Genomic DNA, 11,206 nt, shown 5'->3' with positions numbered 1-11,206 from the left:
CTCCTTTGCTCCCCCTGGACAGGCCCCACCTCCTCTCCTCTCCTTGGACAGGCCTCACCTCTTCTGCACACCTCGGAGAGGCGTCACCTCCTTTGCAAAACCCCCCCTGAAAAGTTCAAGCCTCAACTCACCCTTTGGACAAACCTCACCTCCTATGCAACTCTGAACAGGCCTCACCTCTGCAACCCCTAGTCAGGCCTCACCTCCTCTGCACCCCCTGTACAAGCCTCACCTTCTGCACCCCACAGGACAGGCCTCATCTCCTCTTCCCCCTGGACATGACTCACCTCCTCTTCACCCCCTGGACAGGCCTCGCCTCCTCTGCCCCCTGGACATGCCTCACCTCCTCTGCACCCCTGGACAGGCCTCTCCTCCTTTGCACCCCTGGGCAGGCCACTCTTCCTCTGCACCCCTGGACAGGCCTCACCTCCTCTGCACCCCTGGACAGGCCTCACCTCTTCTGCACCCCTGGACAGGCCTCTCCTCCTCTGCACCCCTAGACAGGCCTCACCTCCTCAGCACCCCTCGACATGTCTCACCTCCTCTGCACCCCCCTGGATGGGCCTCACCCCTCTGCACCCAGTGGGAGGCCTCACCTCCTCTGCACCCCTGGACAGGCCTCAACTCTGCACCCCTGGACAGTCCTCTCCTCCTCTGCACCCCTGGACAGGCCTCTCCTCCTCTGCACTCCTGGACAGGCCTCACCTACTCTGCACCCCTGTGCAGGCCTCTCCTCCTCTGCACCCCTGGACAGACCTCACCTCCTCTGCACCCCTGGACAGGCCTCTCCTCCTCTGCACCCCTGTCAGGCCTCTCCTCCTCTGCACTCCTGGACAGGCCTCACCTCCTCTGCACTCCTGGACAGGCCTCCCCTCCTCTGACCCCTGGACAGGCCTCTCCTCCTCTGCACCCCTGGAATGGCCTCACCTCCTCTGCACCCCTGGACAGGCCTCTCCTCCTCTGCACCCCTGGCAGGCCTCTCCTCCTCTGCACTCCTGGACAGGCCTGACCTCCTCTGACCCCTAGACAGGCCTCTCCTCCTCTGCACCCCTGGCAGGCCTCACCTCCTCTGCACCCCTGGACAGGCCTCACATCCTCTGCACCCCTCTGGACAGGCCTCTCCTCTACACCCCTGGGCAGGGCTCACCTCCTCAACACACCTGGACAGGCACCACCTCCTCTGCACCCCTGGACAGGCCTCTCCTTCTCTGCACCCCTGGACAGGACTCACCTCCTCTGCACCCCTAGACAGGACTCACCTCCTCTGCACTCTTGGACAGGCCTCACCTTTTCTGCACCACTCTGAGAGACGTCACCTCCTTTGCAAACCCCCCCCCCCCTGAAAAGTTCAAGCCTCAACTCCTTTGCACCATTTAGACAAACCTCACCTCCTATGCAACCCTGAACAGGCCTCACCTCTGCACCCCCTAGTCAGGCCTCACCTACTCTGCACCCCCTGTACAAGCCTCACCTTCTGCACCCCATAGGACAGGCCTCACCTCCTCTTCACCCCCTGGACATGCATCACCTTCTCTGCCCCCTGGACATGGCTCACCTCCTCTGCACCTCTGGCCAGGCCTTACCTCCACTGCACCCCGCGACAGGCCTCACCAACTCTGCACTCCCTGGACAGGCCTCTCTTCCTCTGCACCTCTGGACAGGCCTCACCTCCTCTGCACCCCTAGACAGGCCTCGCCTCCTCTGCACTCCTGGACAGGCCTCAGTTCCTCTGCACCCCTGGACTGGCCTCACCGCCTTTGTACCCCTGGACAGGCCTCTCTTCCTCTGCACCCCTGGACTGGCCTCAACGCCTTTGTACCCCTGGACAGGCCTCTCCTCCTCTCCGCCCCCTGGACAGGCCTCGCCTCCTATGCCCCCCCTGGACAGGTCTCGCCTCCTCTGCACCCCTGGACAGGAGTAACCTCCTCTGCACCCCTGGACTGGGCTCTCCTCCTCTGCACCCCTGGACAGGACTCACCTCCTCTGCACTCTTGGACAGGCCTCACCTTTTCTGCACCACTCTGAGAGACGTCACCTCCTTTGCAACCCCCCCCTGAAAAGTTCAAGCCTCAACTCCTTTGCACCATTTAGACAAACCTCACCTCCTATGCAACCCTGAACAGGCCTCACCTCTGCACCCCCTAGTCAGGCCTCACCTCCTCTGCACCCCTGGACTGGGCTCTCCTCCTCTGCACCCCTGGACAGGCCTCCCCACCTCTGCACCCCTGGACAGGCCTCTCCTCTTCTGCAACCCTGGACAGGCCTCTCCGCCTCTGCCCCTCCTCTGGACAGGCCTCTCCTCCTCTGCTCCTCCTCTGGACAGGCCTCTCGGTGAAGGATTCTGATTAAGGACAGAGGAGCCCAGAGTTCATTCCACCCCATACAGCGCCTCTGACTCCGCCCTTAGCCTCGGGGCGCTATGCACAGTCCCCGAAGAGAGACACTGCTCCCCTGGACCTGCCCAGAGGCGCCTCCCGGGGGCAGGACTGTGGCTCGGACGGTGGCGCTTTAATACCACAACCCAGACACGAGGCGCTACACACGAGGCACGTGTTCATCCCTCAGTATGAGGGAAATGAGGGAAATGTCCTGACCCATTTCCATCTTTCAGCCCCGGGGCCTGGCTCCGGTGATGCTGCCCCCCCCCCCAATGGTCCATCCCCTAAAGTGACCTTTAACCCCTCAGTGTCCTCTCAGGAGGGGGCAGATCTCTGGGGTATTTCTGACTTGTGGTGATGATCATGTCTTGTTCAGCTGACACCCCCCCCCATCCTGTACGCCACTCCTGATGTCTGTCCCTCTGGGGGTGTTATACTGTGTGTATCTCTTCTTGTGCACAACTTGTGAAAATAAATGTTTTATACGAGGCGCCTCGACTCCCCCAGGCCTCGTTCACGCTTTATAAAGATCCTAAAATAAATACAGAATAAATCTCTTCCTGGGGGACCGCTGCTGCCTCCCCCTGGGGACCCCTGTAGAAGGTTAGGAGGGGACCCTCTGCTTCTGGGAGGGGCCCCTTCTCCATGTGTGTGGATGGTGGATGAATTAATGGGTAGATGGATGGGTGGACGGATGGATGGGTCGATGAATGGATTGAAGGTGGATAAATGGGTAGGTGGATTGTTGGATGTGTGGGTGGGTGGATAGGTGGGTGGATGGATGTGTGGCTGGATGGGTGGGTGGGTGGATAGATGGATGGATGGATGGATGGGTAGATAAATGGATGGATAGTGGATAGGTTGGTGGATGGATGGGTAGATGGATGCATGGGTAGATGGATAGGTGTCTGGGTTGGTGGATGGACGGATGGATGGATGAATGGATGACTGGATGGATGGATGGATGGATGGAGGGATGACTGAATGGATGGATAGATGAATGGATGGATGGATGGATGGATGGACGGATGGACGGATGGATGGATGGGTAGATGGATGGATGGACGGGTAGATGGACGGGTGAATGGATGGATGGATGGGTAGATGGATGGATGGATGGGTGAATGGATGGATGCATGGATGGATGGATGGATGGATGGATGGATGGATGGATGAATGGGTAGATGGATGGATGGGTGGATGGGAGAATGGATGGATGTGTAGATGGGTAGATGGAGGGATGGATGGATGGGTAGATGGATGGATGGATGGCTGGATGAATGGGTAGATGGATGGGTGGATGGGTGGGATGGAAAGAGAGAGATTGCACAAAAAGCTGAAGAGAGCATTTTTGTCTGGGTCGCTGCTGGTTCCCAGTCTCGCCCGGGTAGCAAGGACCATGCGGAGGCAGGAGCCGCTGGTACCAGGGAGTCCTATATCACTACCACTGGAGCAGGGGTGTCACTTCTTCTTGTCCTAATAATCCCCCTCCTTTCTGTCCCACCCTTATTAGAAGTAATGTCCATGTGTCTGGGGAGGGGCAACTCTCTGTTACCTGCTGCCCTGCCCTGTACTGTACACTACTACATCCGGTGTTTAATTTGAAAAAGATTGAGAGCCGGGCCCAAAGTTGTACTCAGAAGCCCACAGCCGGCGCTATTGAATGTCGGGTGCTGAATACCAAGGCTGCGCGGTCTTGATTCCACCTCATGGCTCTTTAATCCACCCCCAGACACTCTTGGATCCTTTATCTCACTCTTGATTCATGGCTCTTTAATCCAAGCGCAGGCACTCTCGGCTCCGTTATCTCACTCTTGATTGCACCTCATGGCTCTTTAATCCACACGCAGGCACTCTCGGCTCCGTTATCTCACTCTTGATTGCACCTCATGACTCTTTACTCCACCACCAGACACTCTCGGCTCCTTTATCTCACTCTTGAGTCCATCTTATGGCTCTTTAATCCACCCCAGACACTCTCGGCTCCTTTATCTCACTCTTGATTCCACCTCATGGCTCTTTAATCCACCCCCAGACACTCTCGGCTCCTTTATCTCACTCTTGATTCCACCTCATCGCTCTTCAATCCACCCCCAAGACACTCCTGGCCCCTTTATCTGACTCTTGATTCTACCTCGTGGCTCTTTAATCCACCCCCAGACACTATCTGCTCCTTTATCTCACTCTTGATTCCAACTCGTGGCTCTTCAATCCACCCCAGACACTATCTGCTCCTTTATCTCACTCTTGATTCCAACTCGTGGCTCTTCAATCCACCCCCAGACACTCCCGGCTCCTTTATCTCACTCTTGATTCCACCTCATGGCTCTTAAATCCACCCCCAGACACTCTCAGCTCCCTTATCTCACTCTTGATTCCACCTCGTGGCTCTTTAATCCACCCCCAGACACTCTCTGCTCCTTTATCTCACTCTTGATTCCACCTCATGGCTCTTAAATTCACCCCCAGACACTCCCGGCTCCTTTATCTGACTTTTGATTCCGCCTCATGGCTCTTAAATCCAGCCCCAGACACTCTCAGCTCCCTTATCTCACTCTTGATTCCACCTCGTGGCTCTTTAATCCACCCCCAGACACTCTCTGCTCCTTTATCTCACTCTTGATTCCACCTCATGGCTCTTTAATCCATCCCAAGACACTTCCGGCTCCTTTATCTCACTCTTGATTCCACCTCATGGCTCTTTAATCCACCCATAGACACTCTCAGCTTCTTTATCTCACTCTTGATTCCACCTCGTGGCTCTATAATCCACCCCAGACACTCTCGGCTCCTTGATCTCACTCTTGATTCCACCTCGTGGCTCTATAATCCACCACCAGACACTCTCGGCTCCTTTATCTCACTCTTGATTCCACCTGATGACTCTTTAATCCACCCCCAGACACTCCCGGCTCCTTTATCTCACTCTTGATTCCACCTCGTGGCTCTATAATCCACCACCAGACACTCTCGGCTCCTTTATCTCACTCTTGATTCCACCTCGTGGCTCTTTAATCCACCACCAGCCTCTCCCGGCTCCTTTATCTCACTCTTGATTCCACTTCATGGCTCTTTAATCCACCCTCAGACACTCTTGGCTCCTTTATCTCACTCTTGATTCATGGCTCTTTAATCCACCCCAGATGCTCTTGGCTCCTTTATCTCACTCTTGATTCCACCTCATGGCTCTTTAATCCACCCCCAGACACTCTCGGCTCCTTTATCTCACTCTTGATTGCACCTCATGGCTCTTTAATCCACCCCCAGACACTCCTGGCACCTTTATCTGACTCTTGATTCCACCTCGTGGCTCTTTCATCCACCCCAGACACTCCCGGCTCCTTTATCTGACTCTTGATTCCACCTCGTGGCTCTTTAATCCACCCCCAGACAATCTCTGCTCCTTTATCTCACTCTTGATTCCACCTCATGGCTCTTTAATCCACCACCAGCCTCTCCCGGCTCCTTTATCTCACTCCTGATTCCACCTCGAGGCTCTTTAATCCACCCCCAGACACTCTCGGCTCCCTTATCTGACTCTTGATTCCACCTCGTGGCTCTTTAATCCACCACGAGCCTCTCCCGGCTCCTTTATCTCACTCTTGATTCCACCTCATGGCTCTTTAATCTACCCCCAGACAATCTCTGCTCCTTTATCTCACTCTTGATTCCACCTCATGGCTCTTAAATCCACCCCCAGATGCTCTTGGCTCCTTTATCTCACTCTTGATTCCACCTCATGGCTCTTTAATCCACCCCCAGATGCTCTTGGCTCCTTTATCTCACTCTTGATTCCACCTCATGGCTCTTTAATCCACCCCCAGATGCTCTTGGCTCAGTTATCTCACTCTTGATTCCACCTCATGGCTCTTTAATGCACCCCCAGTCACTCTCGGCTCCTTTATCTCACTCTTGATTCCACCTCATGGCTCTTTAATCCACCCCCAGACACTCCTGGCACCTTTATCTGACTCTTGATTCCACCTCATGGCTCTTTAATCCACCCCAGACACTCTTGGCTCCTTTATCTCACTCTTGATTCCACCTCATGGCTCTTTAATCCACCCCCAGACACTCCTGGCACCTTTATCTGACTCTTGATTCTACCTCGTGGCTCTTCAATCCACCCCCAGACACTATCTGCTCCTTTATCTCACTCTTGATTCCAACTCGTGGCTCTTCAATCCACCCCCAGACACTGCTGGCTCCTTTATCTCACTCTTGATTCCACCTCATAGCTCTTAAATCCACCCCCAGACACTCCCGGCTCCTTTATCTGACTTTTGATTCCGCCTCATGGCTCTTAAATCCAGCCCCAGACACTCTCAGCTCCCTTATCTCACTCTTGATTCTACCTCATGGCTCCTTATTCCACCCCCAGACACTCCCGGCTCCTTTATCTCACTCTTGATTCCACCTCATGGCTCTTAAATCCACCCCTAGACACTCCCGGCTCCTTTATCTGACTTTTGATTCCGCCTCATGGCTCTTAAATCCAGCCCCAGACACTCTCAGCTCCTTTATCTCACTCTTGATTCCACCTCGTGGCTCTTTAATCCACCCCCAGACACTCTCTGCTCCTTTATCTCACTCTTGATTCCACCTCATGGCTCTTTAATCCATCCCAAGACACTTCCGGCTCCTTTATCTCACTCTTGATTCCACCTCATGGCTCTTTAATCCACCCATAGACACTCTCAGCTTCTTTATCTCACTCTTGATTCCACCTCATGGCTCTTTAACCCACCCCAGTCACTCTTGGCTCCTTTATCTCACTCTTGATTTCACCTCATGGCTCTTTAATCCACCACCAGCCACTCCCGGCTCCTTTATCTCACTCTTGATTCCACCTCGTGGCTCTATAATCCACCCCAGACACTCTCGGCTCCTTTATCTCACTCTTGATTCCACCTCGTGGCTCTATAATCCACCACCAGACACTCTCGGCTCCTTTATCTCACTCTTGATTCCACCTGATGACTCTTTAATCCACCCCCAGACACTCCCGGCTCCTTTATCTCACTCTTGATTCCACCTCGTGGCTCTATAATCCACCACCAGACACTCTCGGCTCCTTTATCTCACTCTTGATTCCACCTCGTGGCTCTTTAATCCACCACCAGCCTCTCCCGGCTCCTTTATCTCACTCTTGATTCCACTTCATGGCTCTTTAATCCACCCTCAGACACTCCTGGCTCCTTTATCTCACTCTTGATTCATGGCTCTTTAATCCACCCCAGATGCTCTTGGCTCCTTTATCTCACTCTTGATTCCACCTCATGGCTCTTTAATCCACCCCCAGACACTCTCGGCTCCTTTATCTCACTCTTGATTCCACCTCATGGCTCTTTAATCCACCCCCAGACAATCTCTGCTCCTTTATCTCACTCTTGATTCCACCTCATGGCTCTTTAATCCACCACCAGCCTCTCCCGGCTCCTTTATCTCACTCTTGATTCCACCTCGAGGATCTTTAATCCACCCCCAGACACTCTCGGCTCCCTTATCTGACTCTTGATTCCACCTCGTGGCTCTTTAATCCACCACGAGCCTCTCCCGGCTCCTTTATCTCACTCTTGATTCCACCTCATGGCTCTTTAATCTACCCCCAGACAATCTCTGCTCCTTTATCTCACTCTTGATTCCACCTCATGGCTCTTAAATCCACCCCCAGATGCTCTTGGCTCCTTTATCTCACTCTTGATTCCACCTCATGGCTCTTTAATCCACCCCCAGATGCTCTTGGCTCCTTTATCTCACTCTTGATTCCACCTCATGGCTCTTTAATCCACCCCCAGATGCTCTTGGCTCAGTTATCTCACTCTTGATTCCACCTCATGGCTCTTTAATGCACCTCCAGTCACTCTCGGCTCCTTTATCTCACTCTTGATTCCACCTCATGGCTCTTTAATCCACCCCCAGACACTCCTGGCACCTTTATCTGACTCTTGATTCCACCTCATGGCTCTTTAATCCACCCCAGACACTCTTGGCTCCTTTATCTCACTCTTGATTCCACCTCATGGCTCTTTAATCCACCCCCAGACACTCCTGGCACCTTTATCTGACTCTTGATTCTACCTCGTGGCTCTTTAATCCAGCCCCAGACACTATCTGCTCCTTTATCCCACTTTTGATTCCACCTCATGACTTTTTAATCCACCCCCAGACACTCTCGGCTCCTTTATCTGACTCTTGATTCCACCTCATGACTCTTTAATTCACCCCCAGACACTCTTGGCTGCTTTATCTGACTCTTGATTCTACCTCATGGCTCTTTATTCCACCCCCAGACACTCCCGGCTCCTTTATCTCACTCTTGATTCCACCTCATGGCTCTTTAATTCACCCCCAGACACTCCCGGCTCCTTTATCTCACTCTTGATTCCACCTCATGGCTCTTTAATCCACCCCCAGACACTCTCGGCTCCTTTATCTCACTCTTGATTCCACCTCATGGCTCTTTAATCCACCCCAGACACTCTTGGCTCAGTTATCTCACTCTTGATTCCACCTCATGGCTCTTTAATGCACCTCCAGTCACTCTCGGCTCCTTTATCTCACTCTTGATTCCACCTCATGGCTCTTTAATCCACCCCCAGACACTCCTGGCACCTTTATCTGACTCTTGATTCCACCTCATGGCTCTTTAATCCACCCCAGACACTCTTGGCTCCTTTATCTCACTCTTGATTCCACCTCATGGCTCTTTAATCCACCCCCAGACACTCCTGGCACCTTTATCTGACTCTTGATTCTACCTCGTGGCTCTTTAATCCAGCCCCAGACACTATCTGCTCCTTTATCCCACTTTTGATTCCACCTCATGACTTTTTAATCCACCCCCAGACACTCTCGGCTCCTTTATCTGACTCTTGATTCCACCTCATGACTCTTTAATTCACCCCCAGACACTCTTGGCTGCTTTATCTGACTCTTGATTCTACCTCATGGCTCTTTAATCCACCCCCTGACACTCTCGGCTCCTTTATCTCACTCTTGATTCCACCTCATGGCTCTTTAATTCACCCCCAGACACTCCCGGCTCCTTTATCTCACTCTTGATTCCACCTCATGGCTCTTTAATCCACCCCCAGACACTCTCGGCTCCTTTATCTCACTCTTGATTCCACCTCATGGCTCTTTAATCCACCCCAGACACTCTTGGCTCCTTTATCTCACTCTTGATTCCACCTCATGACTCTTTAATCCACTCCCAGCCACTCTCGGCTCCTGTATCAAACTCTTGATTCCACCTCGTGGCTCTTTAATCCACCCCCAGACACTCCTGGCTCCTTTATCTCACTCTTGATTCCACCTCGTGGCACTTTAATCCACCCCAGACACTCTTGGCTCCTTTATCTCACTCTTGATTCCACCTCATGGCTCTTTAATCTACCACCAGCCTCTCCCGGCTCCTTTATCTCACTCTTGATTCCACCTCATCGCTCTTCAATCCACCCCCAAGACACTCCTGGCCCCTTTATCTGACTCTTGATTCCACCTCATGGCTCTTTAATCCACCCCCAGACACTCTCGGCTCCTTTATCTCACTCTTCATTCCACCTCATGGCTCTTTAATCCATCCCAGACACTCCCGGCTCCTTCATCTGACTCTTGATTCCACCTCGTGGCTCTTTAATCCACCCCAGACACTCCCGGCTCCTTTATCTCACTCTTGATTCCACCTCATCGCTCTTCAATCCACTCCAGACACTCCCGGCTCCTTTATCTCACTCTTGATTCCACCTCATGACTCTTTAATCCACTCCCAGCCACTCTCGGCTCCTGTATCAAACTCTTGATTCCACCTCATGGCTCTTTAATCCACCCCCAGACACTCTCGGCTCCTTTATCTCACTCTTCATTCCACCTCATGGCTCTTTAATCCATCCGAGACACTCCCGGCTCCTTTATCTGACTCTTGATTCCACCTCGTGGCTCTTTAATCCACCCCCAGACACTCTCGGCTCCTTTATCTCACTCTTCATTCCACCTCATGGCTCTTTAATCCATCCCAGACACTCCCGGCTCCTTTATCTCACTCTTGATTCCACCTCATGACTCTTTAATCCACTCCCAGCCACTCTCGGCTCCTGTATCAAACTCTTGATTCCACCTCATGACTCTTTAATCCACTCCCAGCCACTCTCGGCTCCTGTATCAAACTCTTGATTCCACCTCATGGCTCTTTAATCCACCCCCAGACACTCTCGGCTCCTTTATCTCACTCTTCATTCCACCTCATGGCTCTTTAATCCATCCCAGACACTCCCGGCTCCTTTATCTCACTCTTCATTCCACCTCATGGCTCTTTAATCCATGCCAGACACTCCCGGCTCCTTTATCTCACTCTTGATTCCACCTCATGACTCTTTAATCCACTCCCAGCCACTCTCGGCTCCTGTATCAAACTCTTGATTCCACCTCATGGCTCTTTAATCCACCCCCAGACACTCTCGGCTCCTTTATCTCACTCTTGATTCCACCTCATGGCTCTTTAATCCATCCCAGACACTCCCGGCTCCTTTATCTCACTCTTGATTCCACCTCGTGGCTCCTTAATCCACCCCCAGCCACTCCCGGCTCCTGTATCAAACTCTTGATTCCACCTCTTGACTCTTTAATCCACCCCCAGACACTCCAGGTTCCTTTGTCTCACTCCTGTAGGTCCCTGCTTTTTCCCTTTGTCATTTGTTTTCATCTTTCTCTTCCTCTTTCTTCCCCTTTGTGTTTTTCACTCCCTTGTTATGTGTCAAAGTCTGATGAGGAAAAATAAGAGCCGGCCTCCAAAACGAGGGTGCAGATGGGCCCCACCTGCGACCACC

This window comes from Lissotriton helveticus, assembly GCF_964261635.1.
Source record: "Lissotriton helveticus chromosome 1_1 unlocalized genomic scaffold, aLisHel1.1 SUPER_1_unloc_32, whole genome shotgun sequence".
Taxonomy (NCBI): domain Eukaryota; kingdom Metazoa; phylum Chordata; class Amphibia; order Caudata; family Salamandridae; genus Lissotriton; species Lissotriton helveticus.
The sequence above is the reverse complement of the archived record's forward strand: the minus strand, read 5'-3'. Positions refer to the sequence as shown.